The sequence below is a fragment of the Trichechus manatus genome, unplaced genomic scaffold (assembly GCF_000243295.1).
Source record: "Trichechus manatus latirostris isolate Lorelei unplaced genomic scaffold, TriManLat1.0 scaffold00126, whole genome shotgun sequence".
Lineage (NCBI taxonomy): Eukaryota > Metazoa > Chordata > Mammalia > Sirenia > Trichechidae > Trichechus > Trichechus manatus.
The window spans coordinates 4,039,365-4,064,940 of NW_004444062.1; the positions used below are offsets into that span (position 1 = coordinate 4,039,365).

General features: G+C 41.8%; 1 protein-coding gene across 3 annotated transcripts in view; it reads left to right on the plus strand.

The window, feature by feature from the left end:
* Nucleotides 1-25,576, plus strand: part of RBM47 (RNA binding motif protein 47) — a 187,329-nt gene that overhangs the window by 68,404 nt on the left and 93,349 nt on the right. For all 3 annotated transcript variants that reach the window (XM_023738921.1, XM_023738923.1, XM_023738922.1), the window contains exon 3: nucleotides 4,948-5,030. The gene's annotated coding sequence lies outside the window, so the exon portion shown is untranslated. The remainder of the gene's footprint in view (nucleotides 1-4,947; nucleotides 5,031-25,576) is intronic.

Sequence of the window (25,576 nt, forward strand, 5' to 3'; positions counted from 1 at the left end):
ATAGGTATTTGAAATTTCAAGCTCTGGTTTAGACAGTCTCTCTTTTTCTTTTTGTGGAAGTAAATGTTAAAAAGGCGGGGTGTGGGGGGTGCTTCTGCTGTACTGTCAGAATCATAGAGAATTAGAAATTTAAAAAATAGTATTGATGATGATTTAACATGTTACCACCTCTTCTTGCTAATGGTCTTTATTGAAGGGGAGTGTTAAGAACCTGGAAGCAAGGTTTGTGTCCGGCAATTTAAGGTTACCAAGCGTTACAGATGTGGACAGATTAAAAAAAAAAAAAAAATGCAACATTGGTCCCATAGGATATTCTCATGTGAACAGATGGCTCCATGATCAAATCAGTTTGAGCAACGGATTAAACAAAGTTAAATAAGATTCCTTATGGTAGGACTTCCTAGAGTTGTTACTTAATAACATTAATTGGTGATTCTCCAGGTGGGAGATATGAATCCACAATTTCATTACTATTATTTTAAAACCACAGAACACCCTTTTTCCCCCAGAACATCTCATACTGACTAGTATTTGCAGAAGACATTTTGGGAAAGTCCTGTCTGCTGTCAATATGGACTCTTGTAATGGATAAAAAACCAAACCTATAGCCATTGAGTTGATTCCGACTCATAGCGACCCTATAGTTCTACCCAGAAGAGAACTGCCCCATAGAGTTTCCAAGGCTGTAATCCTACAGAGAGGCTAGGTGGGTTTGAACCACCAATCTTCCAGTTACCAGCCGAACGCTTAAGCAATGGGCCACCAAGGCTCCTTTGGTGATGGATAGCACACCAGTATTAGTTTAGGTGTGGTTGACAGTGAAAGGAAATCCAAAAATAACAGCAGCTTAAACAATGTAGAAGTTAACTTCTCTGAGATTGTCTTGATTACCCAAAGATAAATCAGTCAGGGCTGTTATGCTACTCTTCCATTTTACTCCTTTTCTATCCCCAGCAAATGACTTCCATCCTCACTTCTTGAGTTCCATCTGCCATCTTATCTATATTTCAGCCACAAAGAAGGAGGAAGGGACAAGGAGGAGAATGTCTTCTCTCTTTAAGAGTATTTCCCAAAATTTGAAGACAGCATTTTCAGGTACATCTCATTAGCTGCAGTGAAGGCTAGGAGTTATAAAAACTGGGCATTCTGTTACTGCTAAGGTAGAAATGGAGAACAGATATTTGGGGGACAATGGCAGTCTCTAGTCTATGACATGTAATAAAATGATCCCTTAATTTATCATGGTTATGGATCCTTCCTAGTCTCTTTCATAACGTTAATAGAAAGCCACAATGCTCTCAATTCAATGATATCAAAACCAACAAGATCATTGGAGAATGCTCCTCATTCTATATTTGATATTGACTAGCAATTATAGAAAAGTAAAAAAGACTGCTTAAATCCTTGAAGGAAGCAGACGTAACACCACTACATAAGGTTGCTTTTCTCACACATTAGGAGTCTATGTAAAGCATCACGCTACCGACCGTGCCATAGGGTTTCCAAGGAGCGGTTGATGGATTCAGACTGCTGACCATTTGGTTAGCAGCCAAGCTCTTAACCACTGTGCGACCAGGGCTCCTTTTTATGTGTTTTGCATTTAAATACACACAGATGCCAACGCTACTGACCTAGAAGGACTGCCTTGTGTTTTGAAGACAAATGATTTTCATTTTCAAGACACTGTTTTATTGAAAATTTTTACTTTTTAAAATGAATCTAAATGTAGATTACTACTTTGTTGTTGTGTGCTGTTGAGCTGATTTTGACTCAGAGTGACCCCATATGACAGAGTAAAATTGCCCCATAGGGTTTTTTAAACTTGTAATCTTTACAGGAGCAGATTGCCAGGTTTTTCTCCTTTAGAGCAGCTGGGTGGGTTCGAACCGCCAACATTTTGGTTACCAGCTAAGACCACCAGGCTCCTTAGATTACTATTACACCCGTTGCCGTTAAGTCCATTCCGAGTCATAGCAACCCTGCAGGACAGAGTTGAACTGCTCCATAGGGTTTGCAAGGAGTAGCTGGTGGATTCAAACTGCCAACCTTTTTGTTAGCAGCTGGGCTCTTAACCACTGCGCCACCAGGGCTCTGGATTACTACCAGTATCCATAAAAAACAAAGTATTGAAAAAAATAGGCCTTCCATTTGCAGGGCTGTCTGATCCAGCTGTTTACACAAGTGTGAATATTCCCCACTTTGAATTAACTCAACACACATAAGGGTAAAATCCAACCTTGATGGGTCAAATACTGAATTCAGGATACAAAAATTTTAATTGAAAAACAGGCAGTAAAAGTGTTTGTGATTTCAAATGAGTGTCTTACCTTTCCCATGATCAAACATATAGTCAGCAATTGATTATCTGATTCCTGGGGGAGAGAATAAAAATTAAAGCCCAGAGGTAACATTTACGGCAGCTAAAACTACAAATTCACGGTCAGCATTGGCTGGGCTTAGACTTTACTTCCTGTGGGATTACTGTTTCACGATGGTGACAGGTGATAAATGCTGAAGGGACAGGAACATCAAAGTTGATGGCAAAGAAAAAGTAAAACAAATGGCTTGGGTAATCAGACAAAACCTTTAAGAAAAAGGATAAGTGTGGAGTTGGGAAAACTGAACTGTTAAATACTTTGAGACCTCTTTGTAAACACAAACTACTGTTTAAACAGGAACTAGCTAATAATCAAAATAGTATTTCCAAGAACATAGGAGTCCCTGCGTGGTGCAAAAGTTAACACGTTCACTGCTAACTGAAAGGTTGGTAGTTCAAGTCCAGCCAGAGGCACCTAGAAAGAAAGGCCTGGTGATTTACTTCTGAAAAATCAGCCATTGAAAACCCTATGGAGCACACTTCTCCTCTGACACACGTTGTGTCTCCATGAGTGAGAATCATTTCAAAGACAAGAACTTGAAAAGTGGAAGACTGAGATAGATGGTTAGACATAAGGTACGGGGAGGTGCAGAGTGGGGACTTTCAAGTACTGAGGTCTCTTCCTGATGTGTGTCTTATAACAAGTCAATACAGAAGAACCCAAAAACCAGGAGAGAGAGCAGCTTGCTCACCAAAGTAGAATCTGGACAGATTTGTACGTGCACCTGCTGGAACACCTGATCTCCACTTTGATCTGGGGACAATGTACATGTTCCTTAAACAACTGACATTTCATTAAAACACCAGGTAGAAGTTAGGTGCTTTTCACTTTGGAAATAGATACTCTTTGATTCTATTCGCTCCCCAAACTGACGTGTGGGCTGCAAACTTTTTTGCCAAGGGCTTGGTGGAAAGCACAGCTAAAGCCCATATAATCATGACACGGCACTGCCTCCATTTGCTGTAAGCAAACAGCCAGTTCCTTTATTACCCTTGAAACCAGCCCTCGTGACACAGATTGGACTAGAGAAGCAAGTGAAATGCCAAGTTTCTGGGTCAGAGTTCCTTCAAGCACTGTATGTTAATCAAAAGCTCAACCTTAGTGAATTAGGCCAGTGAGCTGAGAAGAACTTTGGAACTAGTGATTACTGATTCGACTGCAGGGGTTAGCAGAACTCTGAGCAACTGTCCGTGTATGAAGTCGGTATTTTCTTACCCCGAGTTAAGTTGCAGACTTGTGGTCTTTCTTGGACGGAACAGGAGCAAGGCTTTTGTCACCACTGGGAGCTTCTGATGTCACAGTTGTATTTGTTCTTTGTGGAGTAGTAGTATAAAGCCTGCTGAATACAATCTACTTAATCAAATGCATGTATTTAAAACAAAGCTGAATAAATATGATATATTATTTATACATGGGAAAAAAAAGGGTGGTGCAAGTGGATTGCACTTAAACTGCTTCCATAAAGATTGTTTTTGTTAGTTGCCTTTGAGTCAAATCTAACTCCTGTATGCAGAGTAGAACTGCTCTATGGGGTTTTCAATGCTGTAACTTTCTGGAAGCCGATCGCCAGGCCTGTCTTCCGAGGTGCCTCTAGGTGGGTTTGAACCGCCTGCCATTTGGCTAGTGGTTGAGCACCTAACCAATCCCTATAGAGCAGATCTACTCTGTAACGCATGGAGTCACTATAAATCGGAATCGACTGGACAGCAACAAGTTTGGTTGTGGTTCTTATGAGAAGAAAAGCCAACTATAAAGAGCTCCCAACGTTGAAAATCATTGAAAACAACCAAAGCTCTTAGTGCTTTAAATGATTTTGTGTGTATGGAGATTTACCAGTAAAAAACACAATTTAATGCGCTTCTGCAGAAAGAATTTTAAATGAATGCAGTAATCTCTGTGCCAGGCCCTAAGGGCTCACACATCTGTCATACTGTTTGTTGTCATGATGTCCCTAACAGGTGGGAGTATTAGGTCCATATCAGATGAGGAAAAGGAGTCTCAGAGAGGTTGAGTGAAGTTGCCCAAGGTCACCCAGCTAGCAAGTGGTGGAGCTGAGCTTCAAGCGCCTGTTAAAACCTGGGTTTAGACATTTCCCCCTTCTCTTTCCTTGTCAGTGGGGTTTTTTACCCTGAATGTTCTCTAGCTAATACGAACCTGAATAGTCTTACAGAATTGGCAAAAGGAAGTGGCCTATTGTGTCCATGTATATGTGAGCCAGTGGAAATTTCCTAGCCCTGGTGGTGCAGATGTTAAGAGCTACAGCTGCTAACTAAAAGGTTGGCAGTTGGAATCCACCAGCTGCTCCTTGGAAACCCTATGGGGCAGTTCTACTCTGTCTATAGGGTTGCTATGAGTCAGAATTGACTAGACAGCAATGAGTTTGGTCTGCTTTTTGGTCCAGTTATATAGCTTTCCTACAACTCCGAGCACACACAAAGGTGTGTGATAATAAGAACACGCTGTATTTCTCCTTCCCGCCCCCACCCCTCCATTCCATTGAGCGGTCATTAAATGTGTACTCCTCATTACCTGTCTCTGGGTCAGTAATGTTATCTTTTCCATTTCACAGTTCAGGTAGCAGAGGTATTAGAAGGACAGTGTGCGCCAGGTCACCCCACGGACCAGCGATTCCTTGGCTCACTGAGGAGTTTGGTAAGTTGAGCCTGCTTTTTCTTCACTGTGCCTCAAATGAACATAGTCCAGGGGTGGAAAAAAGCAGATGAACATTACATAGTGACATCCAAATACTAATCCCTTCCTTTTTATTTTTTTTTAAATCAACATATACTGTTTTCTTAATTTTCTAGGCCACAGTGCCCTGTATTTCAGTAAGCATGAATGTCTCCAGAAAAGTCCCTCGGTCAAAAAGAATTGCAAAAGCTGTATTTGAATGATTTCTCTAAAACTCTTTTAATACGGGTTATCATGAAAATATCTTGTGGGGAATTTTTTGTATAGTGTTCACTGAATGTCAGTAATTTTTCCCCCCGACAATTTAACATCTCTGAAACTGGAATGTGTCTTATAATCAATGGAATCTTAGATTTGGTGAAATATAGCATTTTTCTGATAATCCCAAAATGACCACCAGTAAGTGGTCCCTCCCTCCTATTTCACAGGGTACAAGTGCATTTTCTTAGGGTAGTGAATGAATATTTTCCTCCTGTGAGAAAGATGTGGCAGTCTGCTTTTGTAAAGATTTGCAGCCTTGGAAAACCCTACAAGGCAATTCTACTCTGTCCTATAGGGTCACTATGAGTCGTAATTGACCCAACAGCAGTGGGTTTTTGGGGACAAAGAGCCATTCTTCAAATCAATAAGAACTCTGTGCATACCAAGGAAAGAATTGAGGTTTTTAATTTTGTAAAACAACAAAAAACCCAGACTAGTTTTTTTGGTGACTTTGTACGGTGGTCTCGAGATTAGTACCCCTGGGGCCCTTGTAATCAATGGATGCTGGCACCCAGAATAGCCTGTGTGAGAGAATGGAGCTCCTTCCCAGGTAAGGGATCCCAGGATCAGACATTTTTATCTAGTTTTCCTCCAGAATCGGCTTAGTAGGAGTCTGTGACTCAGTTCCTACAAGCTCTGCCCCAGAACGGTTTGTCAGCATCCGTTTATCTATGAGTGAGTCCAAATCCACATTCCTTTTAAATGCATGGGAAAATAGCATCTTTAAAGTTAATGTCATGAATGGACTTGATTCCCCAACTTACGTGGGCCTGAATTATACAGACTTTAAAATTTGTAGAAGAAGCCCCGGTGGCTCAATGGTTAAGTGCTCAGCTGCTAACAGAAGGGTTGGCAGTTCAAACCTAGCAGCTCCATGGGAGAAAGAGCTGGAGATGTTCTTCCGTAAAGACTACAGCCTAAAAAATCTCGTGGGGCAGACTCTGCCACATGGGGTCACTATGAGTCAGAATGGACTTCATGGAACCCAACAACAACGAGATTTGTAGAATGTCTATGTTATGGGGCCTTGTGGGTGGTAGATCCTGAAATTGGTGAGGTTACAGGTAAATCAGTTAACAAACATTTTCTGAGCACCTACTATGTGTCAGACTCTGTATGAAATGCTGGATAATTAAGAGGTAATTAAGACAAGAGATTTCTGCCCCCATGGAGCTGATCCAGTAGTTAAGGCAGACATTAAATAAGAAGTGAAAAGGATGAGTGGGCTGAAGAACTGAAAGGAGTTAAAAACAACAACAACGAAAAGGAACAATTGCCATGGAGTTGATTCCGACTCATGGCAACCCCATGTGTATCAGAATAGAACTGTATTCCATAAGATTTTCTATGGTTGATCACCAGGGCTTTCTTCTGAGATGCCTCTGGGTGATTCCAACCATCAACCTTTTGGTTAGCAGCCGAGTGCATTAACCGTTTGCACCACCCAGGGACTCCAAAAGTTAAAAAACCAAAACCATTGCCTTCGAGTTGATTCTGACTCATAGTGACCCTATAGAAAAGAGTAGAACTACCCCATAGAGTTTTCAAGGAGCAGCTGGTGGATTCAAACTGCCAACCTTTTGGTTAGCAGCTGAACTCTCAACCACTGTGCCACCAGGGCTCCCAAAAGGAGTTAAGGGAGTTTAAAACAAAGGGACCTAACCTAATCAGGGAAGATTTCTTGGAATTTAACTCCTGTTTTAAGTGAGACCTGAAGAAGGAGGAATGGTTTACTAGGCAGTGGGGAATTGGAGGCAGGTTCCAAATAGGAACAGCTTGTGTGAGGATGTCAGCGGGGGAGAGAGAGTGTCTGGTTCAAGGAGCTTAATGGAGAAGAGACAGAGGGAGAGTTGCTTCGGATGAACAAGTGTCTTCTGTAAAACAAGAACTTAGTCAAATTTCTAGAAGGATCTTTAGAAACCCGTTAAAGAGATCTTTTTCAAATTGATGATCAGATTTTTTTTGTCCTTGTGGTTCAGACATTCTTCCTCTCTATCAGCATTATTTTCTAGAGCTGAATTCCAAGTTCTGTTTTCCTACTAATCCTTTCAATTCCCCTCAAATCTATGTTCTTAGTTTCACTGACTTACTGCCCACAGGAAGAGCTTGAAATAACCTGTTGTGCATGTAAAAACCAATTTAGGTCAGCTTCCAGTGAGAGGTTGTTTTCACCAGCAAATGTGCCCCCTTTTCTTTTCCTCTGTTTCCCGTATTTAATGGCATAAAAGAAGGGTGATCACTGGCAGTGGTAATATATGATTCCCTCACCAAAAGGCTGGATTTAAAACAAAAACATAGTTTAAGTAGAATGGACAGAGGCCATGTAGTAGTTGAGCCGGCTTCTTGACCCTTTGACTCTGCTTCCGCTTTTGGATCAATGTGAGATACTCAGCTTTCAAACTGTAGTTCTCTTCGTTGACATGTTCTATCAAGAGTACCTGCTGAGCTGAAGCATTTTAGTAACTGAATTGACAGATTCAGAAATTCCTACATGTAGGTGCACACACACACACACACACACACACACACACACACACACACGGAACCCCAATGCTACTGAATTGGCTATCTCAAGCTTGCTGGGTTTTTATTCTTCAGTGAATTTGAATGTGGCCGTCTTCTGAAAGGGCTGCTGAGTATAGAGGCTCACCAGAGCTAGGTAGATCTATAATTCTCGCCTGCCACGTGGGAGGCCCGAGTTCAATTCCTGGCCAATGCAACGTTCTGTTTGGAGCCCTGGTGGTACAGTGTTTAAGAGCTAAGGCTACTAACCAAAAGGTCAGCAGATCAAGTCTACCAGCTGCTCCTTGGAAACCCTGTGGGGCAGTTCTGCTCTGTCCTATAGGGTCTCTGTGAGTCGGAATTCATTTGATGGCAATGGGTTTGGGTTTTATAATCAACTGTTTGGAAATTTTTGCCTTTGTATGCGGTATGACTGACTGCACAGAAGAAAGGAGAGTCAGCTGGCTGTGACTGATATTAAGAAACTTGAAATTTTAGTATGACTAATAAATCACAGTGTTGTTGGGTGACCTCTTTTGCCATTTCTCTTTAAAAATTAATGTCCAGGTCATTACATGATTTTTCTCAAGACATAGGAAGTGTGTGCTCCACTCTCAACATATGGGCATCAGAAGTCAAATGGTAAGATCCCTAGGAAAGGTGAAGGGGAACAAAATCACAGAGTTCTTGACGGGAACTTTAAATAGTAAAACATATTGAGTGCTGACTCTTTTCTACTTATCATAGGCTAGATTTCCATTCCAAATCAGTTAATAAATTAAGAAGTAGATATTGCTTAACCTTTGAGTTTAAAATGCAAGTTGCATTTGAAAAGGTGGAAAGATGGGGTGCTTTAGACTGTTTCCTGTGGTAAAATGGCTCTTGGTGTTTCTGAATTGTAGCTTTCATGTGAAATCAGATTTCTTAGGGTAAGAGTAAGAAATCACCAAGACTGAGATGGCCAGATTGCTTAGATAGGTGATTTTCCCCAAATCCCTAAAAATCACCGGAATTAATAACCTTTGGAATGTGATCTTCCCCATTGTTTTGTTTCAAGAAGGTGGACTGAAACCCAAATGGGATTTAAGGTGAGCACTTTAGAGTTGCACAACTCATGTGGTCCGTATGAAGAACACTTGCTCAAGAACAAATACAGAAGTCAAGCAACTGAGTGGAAACAAGACTCTTTTGTTTATTCAGCTACTATTAGGGACCTGTCACAAAATGACTTCAGGTTGCAAAAGGCCATCCCCTAAAGGTTGGTTCTTTTCTGCTCCTTTACCTGAAAATGAAAGAGATGTTTCCCCATCACACATTACTTCTCACTATTTACTTCGTACAGCATAACTTATTACTACACATAATAATTCAATTTGATTCGTAAACCTTTACTAATTTGATTAATAAACCTACATAGCTAGATAGATAGCTCCTGTTGAGTTGACTCTGACTCATGGAGACCTTATATAATATACAACAGAATGAAACGTTGCCCAGTCCTGTGCTGTCCTCATGTTGTTGGCATGTTCGAGTCCATCATTGCAGCTATTGTGCCAGTCCATCTCACTGAGGATCTCCCGTGCCCTCACTGTCCCTCTACTTCACCAAACATGATGCCCTCCTCCCGCAATTGATCCCTCCTGATGATGTGTCCAAAGAAAGTGAATTGGACAATGTTGTGATCCATAAGGTTTTGATTGGCTAATTTTCAGAAGTAGATCACCAGGCCTTTCTTCCTGGTCTGTCTTAGTCTAGAAGCTCTGCTGAAGCCTGTCCGCCATGGGTGACCCTATATGAAATACTGGTGGTATAGCTTCCAGCATCACAGCAACATGCAAGCCACTACAGTATGACCAACTGACAGGCGGGTGGTGGAATAAAGCTACATAGGGCCTCATATGAAAGGTACATGTTCATGAGGGGTAGAAACATGACTCAGACATGGTCCTTGACCCAGAAGAGTTTAAGAATGAAAACTTAAGCATTTAATTAATAAGAAGTACTAACAAGAAAGCATTTATTTAATAAGAAATACTAGAACAAGCAATATCATAGCTCAAATATCTAATGGTATTTTTTTTAATGCAGTAAAAGTTAATGTATCCCTTTTCTCAATATATATCCAAATAACCAGAGAGTAAATTCATCACCCTCTTTTCTGCACCCTCTTTCCTTTTTTATTCCCTTTTGTCTGATACATGATCCAATTCATCATCAGTGCTAATTCAGCCAAGAGGGGCCACTTGTTGAATTTATGCAGTGTAGTAAGCCCAAAGTCCTTTGTGATTTATAAATAGAAATGTGTAATTTCCATGACTGTATAAGCTGGAGAACTTTCCAGGACTTGGTGTCAAAGTAGTTGGGCCCAACTCACACTTAGCCTATTGTGGATACAGTCAACCAGTGACTCATAACAAGGCATTCCTATAATTAAGATGATGCTGAGGTCTTTTTTATGGACCCAATCAAACATATATTTGGAAAAACTAGTTTTCAAAGGGCCTAAGAGCAGAGAATTTGAGGCTAATCCAAAATTGGAAGATTTCTTTTTTAAAAATTATTTCATACACATTTGTTTGTGCTTACCATGTGCTGGTGTCCCTGGGCAGTACAAATGTGCTCAGCTGCTAACCAAAAGATTGGAGGTTCAGATCTACCCAGCGGCACCTCAGAAGAAAGGCCTGGTGATCCACTTTGAAAGATCAGCCATTGAAAACCCTATGGAGCACAGTTCTACTCCGACACACATAGGGTCTCCATGAGGCAGGATGACTGGATGGCAGCGGATTTACTATGTGCCAGGCACAATCTCGTTTAGTGAGATTTCATTTAATGTTCACAATCTCATTTAATGTCCACAATAACCCTGTAAAGAAAATGGTGGGACTTCTGTTTTGTAAATAAGGAAACTGAGGTTTCAAAGAGGATATGTTAGTGCGTGGCAGAGCTGGCACACAAACCTAGGTCAATCTGTTGCCAGAGTCTGCACTTTTTAACCCCTAGCTCCTTTTAGGACAAGGGATCCTAAGGAAAAGGAATGTTCATTGACATTCCGGCAGGAGTCCCCAGGAGTTCTTCAAGTTAGGGTTTAGTGAAAATGACAAAAGGATGTAGTGAAAGTGTCAAAACCTACACTGCACTGTGTTGTCCTTGTTGTTAGCGGCCATTGAGCTGGCCCACAACTCTTGGTGCCCCCATGTACAAGGGAGTGAAACCCTGCCCAGTCCTGCGCCACCCCCATGACCAGTAGCAAATCAGACCCTCGTGACCCTTAGGGTTTTCACTGGCTGATTTTCAGAAATAGATCTCCAGGCTTCTCTTCCTAGTTCATCTTCGTCTGGAGGCTTTGCTGAAACCTGTTCAACATCATAGCAACACAGAAGCCACCCTTGATAGATAAGTGGTGGCTGCATAGGAGGTGCATTGGCCAGGAATTGAACCCTGGTTTCCTGCATGGAAGGCTAGAATTCTACCACTGAAACCACCACTGTCCCCACACTCTAAAATAGCAACGGTATATAGTAAAACAGGCAAACGCTAACGTGGTTAGCGGGTTCCGTATGGATTTCCAGTCCTCACTAAGGAACTGGCCATAACCCTTAACCAGGGTGGCGAAGCGCAGTCCCATCAGATCTGGATTCCACACTGCTCCTGTGCCCCTTGAACAGTTTTGTTCCAGGATGTCTGCTTGTGCTTCCAGTCTCTACCATTTTGAGAACTTTTAAAAAAAGTACTAATGCACAGACCCTACTTACAGAGACTCTGATTTAATTGGTCTGAGGAGGAACCATGTTTTTTCTTTTTTTTAAACTCTGCAGTTGAATCTAATGGATATCCCATGTGGACAACCACTGGTTTAGACTGTTGCCTGTTAACTTGGTGAATAGTTGTAGCATTGCTCTTTTCCACCTGAAAGCACAATTTGTGTTCTCCAGCAGCTGGTTTTTTTAAATTGTACTTTAGATGAAGGTTTACAGGGTAAATTAGTTTCTCAGTAAACAATTAATATACATGTTGTTCTGTGACATTGGTTGCCAACCTCATGACATGTCAACACTCTCCTCTTGTCAGTCTTGGTGTTCCCCATTACCAGCTTTCCTGTCCCCTCCTGCCTTCTCGTCCTTGCCCCTGGGCTGGTGTGTCCATTTAGTCTCGTTTGTTTTATGGGCCCATCTAATCTTTGGCTGAAAGGTGAACCTCATGAGTGATTTCAATATTGAGTAAAAAGGTGTCTGGGGGCCATCTTCTCAGGGTTTCTCCAGTCTCTGTCAGACCAGTAAATCTGGTCTTTTTTTGTGAGTTTGAATTTTGTTCTGCATTTTTCCCCAGGTCTGTTGGGGACCCTGTATTGTGATCGCTGTTGGAGCAGTCAGTGCTGAACTCAGTCTGGTGAGGCTGTGGTAGTTGTGTTAGTCCTTTGGACTAATCTTTCCCTGACGTCTTTGGTTTTCTTCATTGTCCCTTGCTCCCAACGGGGTGAGACCAATGGAATGTCTTAGATGGCCGCTCACAAGCCTTCTCCCTCCATTCACAATACCACCTTCCTAGTCCAAGTCATAACTTCATTCTTGCATTATTGCAAAAGCCTTTGGCGGGCCGGGGGAGGGTGGGGGGCTGGAAGAAACTATATGAAAATGTCAATAGTGATTGTGTTTGAACGGTAGACTGCTGATTTTAATTTTTCCTTATATCTGCTTCTCTATGATTTATATTGGTTTTTGTTTTAAACTTAATTTGATTTTACTTTTAGTAAAAACACACACATCAAAACATGCTCCCATTTAACTATTTCTACACATACTGTTCAGTGATGTCGGTTACTTTCTTCACGTTGTGTTACCCTTCTCGTTATGTCTGCTCTAGCTGTTTCACCCCCATTAATTTAGACTCACTGCCCCCTAAACTTCTCATCTTTGCTTTAGAGTTACTGTAGTCTCTTTGGTATCATAAAGATAATTAAAAAAAAAAAAGATGCAATACTTACGGATGACATTTTTTGATTTAAACTATTTTTGTTTTGTTTTGCTTTATTTAAAGATGTCGTGGGGGATAGTTTCATTTCAAGGTTCTTTTTCGTTTGGTTTGGTTTTAATAACCAAGTATAACTTTCCTAAAGGAAAAACGAACACCATTACTGCAGTAGCCCTCTTACTGGTCATACTGAGACCAGTGTATGTCCATTATGCAACCCATTCTGGGGCCGCCTATCTGATTTGCTCTCCTAAAACAGCTTTTCTCTGGTCATTATCCTGCTTAAAGCCTTCAGGGGCTCCTATTGAGCATGAAACTAGTCCAAACTCCTGCCATTCAAAGCTCTTCTTAATCTAGCCCCACCCTTCTACCTATCCCTTTATCTCCCACTGCATCCAACACAGACCTCCCTTCCTGCAGGGCTGGTATCCTCTCTGCCTAGAACCAGGTGAGTTCCATCCAGTTCCTTTGCTCATGCTGTCTCATATGTGGAGAACTCCAGACTTCTTGTCCTTTCTTCTTTACTTGTCCAAGCGTTATCTTTCTAAGTTCAGCTCAAGAACTTCCTCCTTTAGCTCACCTTTGTCAACTTTTGTCTGTATCAAGGCTGGAAAATAGGTTTCCTTACATATGCCAAGTCCAGACAAACGGTTGCATGGGGATCCTGAGAGCCTGTCCATGCTCAGAGGGAAAGAGACAGAAGAGACAGTCCATGTGTCACGTAGTATTTTCCATCCAGATCTCTAACCATTCTTTCAGACCCGTGATGTCCAATGCAGTAGCCACATTTCAAGTGTTCCATTAGCCACATGTGTGGCTAGTGGCTGACATCGGACAATAAGGATATCGAGCCTTTCCATCATTAGAGGAAAGCTATATTAGACAGCCCTTGTTTTAGACACATAGTTTCATAACCATGTAAAACAGCATATATTTGTTTCAAGTGTATGTTTTCTGTTTCTCAGTGAGCCCAAAGCTTTTTATGGGTAGGAGCCCTCTCTTATTCTTCACTTGTATCCCTAGAGTACATAGCCCATGCTGGACATGTGAGAAATACTTCATAAGCATTTATTGAATTGAATTTTTACTACTAGTTTTGCAATGTGCTATAAAGTAGAGTAGTAGAGAGAGAACTGATTTGGAAATAGGAAACCAAGTTTTTGGCCCCAGCTTTCCTGCCAATTAGTGTGTGATTTGGGGCATGTCAAGTAACCAAAGTAGACGATAGTTTCAAGAGTAAACATGTTTTAAACCAAAACCAAACCCGTTGCTTTCGAGTTGATTCTGACTCATAGTGACCCTGTATGACAGTGTAGAACTGCCCCATAGGGTTTCCAAGGCTGTGATCTTTATTTTTTATGGAAGCTGACAGCTACGTCTTTTCCCCGAGGAGCAGCTGGTGGGTTCGAACCGCTGACCTTTTTGGTTAGCAGCAGAGCACTTAACCACTTCGCCACCAGGGCTCCTTGTAAACAGGTATAAACCTGTTGCCATCGAGTCGATTCCAACTCAAAACGAACCTATAGGACAGAGTAGAACTGCCCCATAGGGTTTCCAAGGAGCGGCTGGTGGATTCGAACTGCTAAGGTTTTGGTCAGCAGCCAAGCTCCTATCCACTGTGCCACCATGGCTCCGTAAACAGGTATAGACTAGGCTATATTACAGTGTTTTTCTAGGTTTAGAATTTTGTGATCCATATAGAGGATTCACTTTTAAACAAAAATGCACATACACACATAGAATGAAAGCTAGCAGGTTAACAAATAGTCTCCCTTATTTTAAGTTCTATTTATCTAATCTCCCAAATATACAAGACTACTACTTGATGGCTTAATTCTCTGCCAGATTTACTGCTAAAATCTTCTTTAGGTGGGATGACTCCACAAGTAGAAAATGTCGGACCTGGGCAAGTCAAATGGAGAATTAGGCAGCCTTTGTCAGTGACAAGGCGATGTAACATTCTGACAGTCTATTCAGCCAATCAGATGCAGAAGTCACAAGTTGATGCTGCTTACCCTTTGCCATTGTTCTAAGTGAGGATCAGCCAACTACCTCATTGTTGTTGTTAGGTGCTGTTGAGTCGATTTTCAACTTACGGTGACCCCGTAGGGTTTTCTAGGATGTAATCTTTATGGAGGAGCGCTGGTGGTGCAGTGGTTAAGAGGTTGGGTGCTAACCAAGAGGTCAACAGTTTGAATCCACCAGCCACTCCTTGGAAACCTTATGGGGCAGTTGTACTCTGCCCTATAGGGTCGCTATGAGTCAGAGTTGACTCGATGACTGTTTTTTTTTAAATAATCTTTATGGAAGCAGATCTCCCACAGAGCCACTGAGTGGGTTCAAACCGACAGCCTTTCAGTTAGCAACCAAGAGCTTAACCATTGTGCCACCAGAGCTCCTCTACAGTAGGGGGAAGAAGGAAGCACATTCAGTCCAGTGTCTGTTTTTATATGGCCTGCTACGTTAAGAATGATTTTTACATTTTTAAAGGGCTACCAAGCAAACAAACAAAAAAATCCACCATGACCAAGAGTGAAGAAAGAGATGCAACAGAGACCTGTATGGCTAGCAAAGCCGAAAATATTTACTATCTGGTCCTTGACAGTTCAGAACGCTACTTGCCCTAAAAAGTGTCTGGGTCTGTACATGAAGGTCACTTAGCTTTCGGAAATGTAATAAGGACAATGGCTGAAACACAACGGGCTGAAACTCTTTGTTCTGTGTGCTTTAGAGTTCCTCAAAGGAGGGGAAAGGCAGCCGGGCTGGTGGGCAGTAGGCTGGCACTTGGCTTCCATCATCTTTGTGTGTGAAGCTGAAGCTGAAGAAGGCAGGATTGTGTGACTTGTGTACTGAAGGCTGAAAACGAGTCCTTGGACCCAGGGTCTCTGCGTTCTAGTCTTGGCTTTGGGAATTTGATGAGTCACAGTTTCTGGCTATCACCTCCTTGACATTTTGCATTTACAAGAGTAAGTTTTAAAGGCCCCATGTAGAGGAAAGCCATAGGGATCCTTGGTCATCTAAGACCATCTAGGGAGGGCACCCATGCTCTCATCTCAGTTTGTCCTTTTTCCTCTTGCTGCCACTCCTTTCAGCGCTTGAGGGGTCTAGACTGAGTGGGCAGATAAAGGGGCTGAACTGGAGAGGCAAAACCGGACCATCGGCGCCTATGGCAGGGTTGGGTAGGATCTTAACTCAGACATTTGCACCACCAGGTGAGCCTGAGGCCAGCTGCAAAGTTGACAGTTTTTTCACAGTGACTCTTCTACTTTTCCTTCTGATCCCCCATGCCTAGCTGTCCAGGTTCCTCTGGCTTTGCCAAACCCTCATTCTACTTTCACGGAGTCGTGGATTCTAAAATTCATTTTTGGCATCTTTTTCTATCTACCCTCTTCATTCTCTTCTCTCCTCTAGGTTAATTTTCAAAGCTCTAATTCCCTTAGCTTCTGTGTACACAACTGTTATTAGTTGCCTACAAATCGGCAACCACTCATGGTGACTCTATGCATAACAGAACCAAATGTTGCCCAGTCTTGTGCCATCTTCACTATCGGGGGTAATCGGACAGTGTTCTGTTGTGATCCGTAGAGTTTTCAGAAGTGGATTGCCGTGCCTTTCTTCCTAGGTATACACAGCTACCCTTGGTATAATATAATGTACCTCAGGTCTAATAAAAATCCAAATTCTTTAAAGAAGTCTTTCCATATGAAAGACTAGTATCTTTCTTGCCCTTATAATGTTTATCACCTTTCTATACAACATTTTAGCAATTTGGGTAATTGAGGGAGATCCCCCTAGCTGGTTGTAAGTAAATTCATTTTTATATCTGCAGGTCCTATACCACAGTGCAGTGCATATTGCCTTCATACTGGATCATAAAGGATTTTACTTTCACTAGTTTGTTTGCTGTGAGTCTGGGCTCACTAAGTATATCCAGTGGTCTGAGCAGTGATCATGCAAAGCACAGGACCTTGGCTTACTTACACAATGGTTGTATTTGCTTCATTTGGTACAGATTGATTTGGAGAAATTCCCAACTTATTCTCAAGGATGATTCTAACTCAGCACTGGGCTCCCAATGGCTTCCAATTAATAATAATGAGCAGTGCCTGTGCACTGTTGCGCCATCATTGGAACTCTCAGTCCAGAACAGCTTGTTGTTATGTTCAGGGAAGCATCCATTAGGAAAGTCTGCTCTACGTCAGAATGCAGATGGCCAGTTCTGGATAGAGTTTTCGCCCCGACACACGTTATATTTACAGCCTTGGCTTTCACCGTTGCTCTGATAGCAGAACACACAGCTGTGAGAGAGAAGGAGTGAGAAGATAAGCAGCAGAAGTAGATTTACTGAAATCTGAGATGGAAACATGCAGAAAAACCAATCATCCTTGGGAATCTGCCATTATTCATAGTTCAATGTAGCCTAATGGTTATAAGCTGGGATTTTGGAGTCTGGGTGGGTGGGTTCCAGTCTTGTGTCCCACTGCTATTTAGCTTCACCCGACTTCTTTGGGTTTCTATTTCATCATTTGTAATATAGGGATAATAATAGTACGTAGGATTTTTGGAGGAATTGAAGAGAGAACATATTTCGTAAAATCAGCTTTGTGTCTGGTCAGTATTTTAGCACACTTGTGAGAGGTGTGGTCTAGTGCAGTGTTTCTCAAACTTTTTGGACTCAGGACAAATTATAGAATTGGCAGATAAAATACAAGACACCTAGCTGAATATGAACCTCAGATAAACAATAAATGATACTTTTATATGAGTACATTCCAAATATTGCATGGAACATATTTATATACTAAAATAGTATTCGTTGTTTATCTGAAACTCAAATTTAAATGGGGGGTCCTATATTTTTATTTGTTAAATCTGGCAACCCTATCTTTACATTTTTGAAAATTATTGAGGAACGCAGAGAGGTTTTGTTTATGTGGTTATATCTATTAATATTTACCACACTAGAAATTAAAGCTAGGAAATTTAAAAATATTTATCTATTCATTAAAAAATAGCAACAGTAAACTCCTATGTTGACATAGTTAAATAGTAAGCATAAAGAGTAATCTATGTTAACATAAATAATGTATTTTTATGGAAAATAGCTATATTTATATATTTATGTTACATTAAAATTCATTTTTCTATGTTGTACCTTGAATGGATCTTTTACCCATGAATGATTTTGTAACATGTATTGGTCATTTGGAAAATACTGGTATACTGAGTTATGCAGATCTTCCAAATGTTGACACATTTCATTATACAATATTAAGAAATCACGTTTGGTAATTTCACAACTGGCAAGCTGTCAAGCTCATGGAGCCCTGGGGGTGTAGTGGTTTAAGAGCTCGGCTGCTAACCAAAAGGTCGGCACTTCGAATACACCAGCTGCTCCTTGAAAACTCTTCAGGGCAGTTCTACTCTGTCCTACAGGGTTGCTAAGAGTCGGAATCAACTCGATGGCAATGGGTTTGGTTTTCTGTTTGGTCAAGCTTATGGAGTCTGTGGGTGGTGCAAATTGTTAACTCACTTAGCTAACTGAAAGGTTGGAGGTTGGAGTCCACCCAGAGGCACCTCGGAAGAAAGGCCTGTCGATCTACTTGTGAAAAATCAGCCTTTGGAAACCCTTTGGAGCATGAGAGTGCCTTGAGTCAGAGTTAACTCGACAGTAATTGGCTAAGATAGGTTAGGTCAAACCCATGGTGTCAGATGCAAGTTTTCTAAAATTTTAACTTTTGCTTGAAAGCTTGAATTTTGTCATTGGAAACAAAGACTCTCAGTTGTTTTCTTTTAAGTGATAGTCTCATTTCATTGCTTTTTGAGAAAAATGTCTGCCAAATACCCAAGTCTGAACAACCATGATTTGTTTGTCATTCTTTCAAGCAAAAATCTTATTCCATGACAAAAGCAACTAGTTTAGCTTGTAACTCAAACAGTCACACAAGTCTTTTCCTTGAAATAACCATGGCAGTTTGATATGCAGCAGAAATTCTTTATGCATAGTTCTCATTTCATCACATGGAATATTAAAAAGGTGCATAGTCACAAATTGAGGTTTAATGAAATTAATAGTTTTTACTGCTTTGTCAAGTACATTCTTAAGGAAAACAGATTTTTTTTTTTTTTTTAATTTAAATTTTGAGTGCCTGGTGATGGAAAATGATGTGACCACTAAGTACACTTTGGTGCCACTGCCTTAATTTGTACTAAGGTGCCAGCAATTTTACCCCCCATTACCTTTTCATCATAAGTGCAAATGTCAATACAGTGAAACGGGCAAATAATATACATTATTGTGAAGATAGTCTTGACCCTGCAGACTTCTGAAAGAGTCTTGGAGTCCTCCAAGGGTTCGAGAACTTCACTTTGAGAACCACTGGCCTAGTGGATGATGTTTCAGTCAAAGACAGTGTTGGAGAGTGTAGATTCATCATGTGTTCCCTTCGCTTGTTTCAGCCTTCCCTTCCTTGGGCTACTTGGGAAAACACAAATGGTTGTTGGGACCTTTCTTAGGGTCTAGATTTAGACTGACTGGATACTGAGCAGTTTCTGAGGTCATGCTCACAGCACTCTCTGAAGCCTTCTCCAGAGACTGAAGGGGCTGAAGTAATTCAAGGGTGTTCCAAGGCCTTTGGGAGACTCTGGGAGACCTGGAAGTTTGAAAATCAAATCTCTCCCTCCTGTACTTCCTCCTTTCCTGTCCCCTAGTGTTACCTAGGGAGCTGAAAACACCTTTGAGATTCTGAAACAACCCTGCAGGTCAAATGTATGTTGGCTTCAATGATACCCAAGCTAGAAATGGGCTCCTAGAAATGGGCCCCACACTGAGAGATGCTCTGGAGCAGACCCAGTGATGGAGCAGCAATTGCTGGAGTTCCAAATATCCTGCTCTACTAGAATTCTGCAGTGGAATATTCTGGGGGTACACCTGCACGCTGACATATCAAAGACAATCGCACAAAAACTCGACTTAGAATTATGCAACTAGAGATGATAGACAGTTGCCGTCGAGTCCACTTCAACTCGTGGCACCCTATGTCCAACAGAATGAAGTGTCGCCCGGTCCTGCACCATCCTCATAATTGCCAGAATGTTCAAGTCCATCATTGCAGCTATTGTGCCAATCATTTCACCAAAGTTCTCCCTTGCCCTTGTTGGCTCTCTAGTTCACCAAACATGATGTCCTCCTTTAGCAATTGATCCCTCCTGATGAGGGTCCAAAGCAAGTGAGTCAGGCAGTGTTCTGTTGTGATCCATGAGGTTTTCACTGGCTAATTTTCAGAAGTAGATTGCCAGGCCTTTCTTCCTAGGTGGACTTAGTTGGGAAGCTCTTCTGAAACCTGTCTACCATGGCCGATATCTACCTGCTGATATTAAAAATACTGGTGGCATAGCTTCCAGCATCACAGCAACATTCAGGCTACCACAGTACGAAAAACTGACAGGTGGGTGGGAGATTGTATGACCAGAGGTGGGGAGATGCTGTTATAAAACATTTACGTTGCACAGAGACACAGTCTTTCAGTCAGAATTTAGTCTGTGAGCAGAATGAGATATAATATTTGAATACAGTTGCACTCCAAGTGATATATGTTACTCAGGGACTTCTGCCTACAGTGTTTATAGTCAAATATCAGATTTATGATCACAGGAAAATTGAATATACAAGGCTTACCTGAAATCAGAGAATCCATGCCACCTATTTGGTTGGTTTCTGTGGTCAAATGAGAGCCTTAATGATAAATAGAGTTTGTCAATAGATTTCAAAGGGAACAGGACAGATTGTCTTGGAATAAGGAAAGAAGACAAGATGGAGGGAGGAAGACAGGGAAGGTGAGGAGGCTAAGGAAAAGAAGTAGAGTAGATGAACAGGGCTGAACAGGTTCTGAGCATAGAGTAGCAGAAAATATACGCAGGTGGACCTTGATTTCGGCAACAGACGTATTTCCGACAAAGTTGATGAGTAGGTTACACTGGGCATGGACAGAGCAAAGACTCTGATTGGGACCTGCTTTGAATCTCAGGTCTGCCATTACCAGGCCCTTGGACAGCCTCTCTGATATATATCATATATCAAGTACCTGGTAATTATAGACACTTAATAAGTGATGCTTGTATTATGACATGATTTAATGGTTAGTTTATTTTCTATCTTCTCTTTATAACCCACTTTCCTCATCCTCATTCAAATAAATAAAATAACATAAAAACCTCTGGCCTCCCCTTAAGCCTGAAATTTACTCCAGCGAAACTCTGCTTTGGATTCAGTAATTACGTCTTCAAAAGTTTTTCATCACAATTCAGGTATGTTCCTTAGCAGTAAGGCCCTAGACTTCATGCTAAGGGATGCAGAGTGAACGCTCTGGTGGTCTCGAAAGGCAACCGAAGTGCACACAAATACAACAGTGCAGGTGGAAAGTGATGCCTGGCTCGAGAGAGTGCTAATAAGGGGTCTCTTGTGAAGTGAATGGTTAGCCCCCAGTCTTTCAGGTTTGTCATTTTGGGGTTTGCTCCTGTTGCATTTGCTCAAAGAAGAGCACACAAAGGACAGGGAGCACCCAGCAGGTAGTTAGAGGACTCAGGTGAGATAAACCTTAAACCCGTTGCCATTGAGTCGAGTCCAACTCATAACGACCCTGTAGGACAGAGTAGAACTGCCCCACAGGATATCCAAACTCCAACCTGTCGATTAGCAGCCGAGTGTGTTAAGCATCCGCACCACCCAGGGACTCTGTAGAGCACATAAACCCGTTGCCATTGAGTTCATCCCGACTCATAGCGACCCCATACGACAGAGTACAACTGCCCTCTTAGTGTTTCCAAGGTTGTAATCTTTATGGAAGCAGACTGCCACATCTTGTCTCCTGCCGAGTGGCTGGTGGGTTTGAGTTGCCAACCTTTTGGTTAGCAGCCGGGCACTTAGCCACCATGCCACCGGGGCTCCCGCAAAATTAGAATAAAAGGTTGACACAGAGTGAGAGACTGTGCTTCTCTGGAGGGAGGAAAGTGATGAGGGTGACGAGCAGCCCGAGAGAGAGATATGCGACAGTTGGCAGGGAGAGGCGATTAGACCTGGTGAGGAATTTAGGACATTGAGAAGAGGTACATTTGAGGGCAAAGAGTTGGTCAAAGCCTAGAGTGACCGGAGGGAAATCTTGCCCTGGTCAGGAAAGCTGAGCTTCAGCCCCAGGTCCCTCAGGAATCTCTGTGACCTCAGGCGAGTTGTTTAATCTCTGTCAATCCCAGTGTCCTCATCTGTAGAATACGGATGATAATGTTTCTCTTACTGGGTTGTTTGATATGTCATGTAAAATGAGAGAAGAGAGCGAACGATGAGAATAATTGCTCTCGACCACATCACTGTCACCTTTCTTTCAGGAAAGCGAGAACGGAAAGGAATGCAGGAAGGAAAGGGAAAAAGGAAATGGGAAAAAAGAAAAAGAAGTAGAGAAGGAAAGGGAAAGAGAGGACAGGATGAGTCTTTATGAGGCTGGCAGCTAGTTGTGTTAGAGGGAGAGATTAATTCATTAGGTGGCGGAATGTTGTGAAAGCAAAAGGAGATGGTGGCTCTGGGCTGAAGGTGGCTCCGAGGCCCTCTCACCACACCCCTGAGCAGGCTGATAAAGGGTCGTTTACTGTACCCACCCAAAACAGATTAATCAGTCAGGCCAGAGAGAAGTGAAGGCAATTGCCTTTAGTCACAGAACTAACCTGGGCGTCTGTAACATGAAGAAATTGAAAGTAAGATAGGACTCATTTGCATGAGGTAGGGGGTCACAAAAAAATGTTGCAACTCTTAAGGCATTTTGAAAGTGTGAAGAGCTGCTCTGTGCCATTTTCTAGGTTCTCAGATTTAGAGAGCTAGAAGAGACCATAGAGATGTCTTTTGTGATTCTAGGTTCTTTATTTTATAGATGAGGAGACAGGCTCAGAGAGATTAAGTGACTTGCTCAAGGTCACACAGCTGGTGTGTGGAAAAGCTAGGATCCTAGTTCTAAGTTCGGTATTCTTTTCACTCCACCAGACATTACATCTTGAAGGTATGAAGTACAGAATTCTGAGTACTCTTGGGGACTGGGGTGGGACGTGGGTGTAAGAGAATGGGCTTTCTTATTTACCTAACATGCCCACATAATGTGATTCCAAAGCCAAAGCCGGAATCAGAAGTGAGTGGGACGAGAGAGCTTGAACTCTTACTTCCTCTCTAAACAGCCTTGGTCTCCTTTAAGTGTGAGCAGGTTGGACGGTGGCGAAATAATTCTCAGACTGCCCCACGCTGAACTCTCAGGGCAGGTAGGTAAATGTGACTCACATACGTGCTTGGGACTCTTAGCAATTTCCATATGTAGTGTCTGTAAAACCAAACAGGTGATCCCCAGGCACCCTCTCTTTATGTTGTTAACCTGGTGGTACCAAGAGGCACCCGACATTCTGGGTATGCTAATGGTTTGGTGCCAGCAAGTTTCTGTGATCCTCCAGTTCTAATTGTTAACTTGAATGGAATGCAAAACTTCTGGTTTGGAGCAGAGTTGGTTTTTAACTGGGAATAACTTGAGGAATATTGAAAATGGGGAGTACATTTTGTTATTGTGGAAGATGGCTTATCCAGAGCTTTCTCAAGGTTTGCTTTCTCGGATAAATAGAAATATATCAAATATATACAGCTGCTACTGTGTGGTTAGATTCAGTGATGAACTCTATCCTTTATGAACTGTTGCCTTTGACACTTTTTCAGTTTAGCAAGCCAGGGCTTGCCTGAGGATTAGAACAATGAGCTTATCATAAATCCGCCTTAAAAAAGAAAACAAAAAACTCTAACACCTCTAGTATCAAGGTTTATTTCTGAGTGCTTCCTGCTAGCCCACCCCTAGCCCCTGCAAATTTAGGATTTTTGTTTTCCTTAGGGGGAAGTGTGGAAATACAGCCTGCTTGTACATTTATATGATTGTACATCACACAATATCTTTGCCACCATTATATTGTGTTCTCTCAATGGTGTTTGCTCTGAGGGTGGGACACAAGGCTGTTTAGTGTCTCGTAAAACATTTACCAAAGGCACTGAGCCGTGGTTTTGAAGGGCATTCCGTTGCCAGAGTGTGGGAGGAGAGAACCAGCAGGGGAAAGAGCGCCAGGTGTTTGGCAGGTACTTGTTTCATACTTTACTATTTATAAATATTTAAAATTTCAGATTGCATAAGATTCCGGTTCCCTTCTGCTGAAGAGATGGGTGGGAGCGGGGTGGAAGAAGGGAGAAAAAGTAATTTCTTTGCAAACTGTATTTTTCCGCGTCTCGGAGTCCCCTGATAATTGTAACCTTTAGTTTCGACCAGACATTGTTTTCGGTTTTACTAGAGGGACGTGAGTGTCATGGAGGGTGAGGTGAAATCTACCTGTGCTTGAGGTTTTGCTGTGGACTGAATCAGAGTTCAGAACCAGGTGCCCCCTTTCCAGGAGGCGACGTGGAACCTTGTGATTTGCACTCGGCGTATGTATGCCTGGTGACTCATTCCATTAAAAGGTTTAGCTAAATGGTGGCTCTGGTTTCATGAAAATACGTTTAAACTTTCTTTCCCCCTCATTCTGTTAAATTTAGATAAGATAACAACAAATAGAAGGTCAACTTGAAACTCTGTTTTTTTATCTTCAAATCTGTGTTTTTTAGAACACAGCAGCTAAGAATGACTTACATGCTGGTCATACAGTTTTGGAGATACTTATGAATAAAGATTTTTCTGGGAATACTAAGTCTTTATATTCTAGCATGTTTTTGTTGCTGTTTTTTTGTTTTGGTGGAAAATGTGGGCATCTATGGTAAAGCTATAGCCTTCGTCAAATGTTTACATTTGATGAGTTGTAACAATGATATGCCGGACACAGATATCTGTAACCATGTTATTGGTGGATAAAACCCCATCAGTAAATAAGAAAATCGAGGGGAAAAAAAGAACAGCTTCAAAAGATTTCTGTAATAGCCAGTTCATAAGGAAAGGACTTTCAGTATAATATAACAAGTATATATGGTCTCTGGCCTGTTTATTATATGGCATGGTAGAAGATACAGGTATGAAGATGGTACAAAAGTTCAAGAATTCATCAATTATGGGAGAACGTGATTTGGGTATATTTTTGCCCAGGACTCTGGTCGTGAGAAGCCAAAGACTTTCCTTCTGACAGGTTTCTAGTCATTGCAAAATGGCTGTAAGAAATGATTGTTTCAAAATTAGAGAAAACTTCCTCCACGGGAAAAACGTCCCCGTGGCTTTGTGTATTTAGGCAAATAGTGCTAAAACCTAACAACTGTGGAAGGCAAATGACGTTCATGTCCCCGGAGGGATGGCAGATTTGATTATTTTTATATGTGTTTAAGAAAACTGGGCTTAGCAAGTCATTGCACTACTCTGACCGCTGCAACTTTATGTAACTTTTGGCGAGTGGATTAACCTTTTCTTACCTCTGTTTTAAGATTTCTAACTGCGGTACAGATACATGCTGTCTATTTGCCTGTCACATAGATGCACTTAGATTACTTAAGAGTCTGTCAAGCTTTTGACCTTCTGTGATACCACACAAATCCAAAATACAAGGCCCTGGCCAGAGAAGGAGGTCATGTATTAATACCACTGTCTCAGACGTAGATTGATGCAGTTCTAGGTCTGATATTTTATCAGGAGCAGGAAGACTCTGGGAAAACATTTCCAGGTACTTGTCACTCCTTGTATTCCTTTATTTCATTGGCAAAGTCATTTGGTGCAATCTCTTTAACGCTTCCA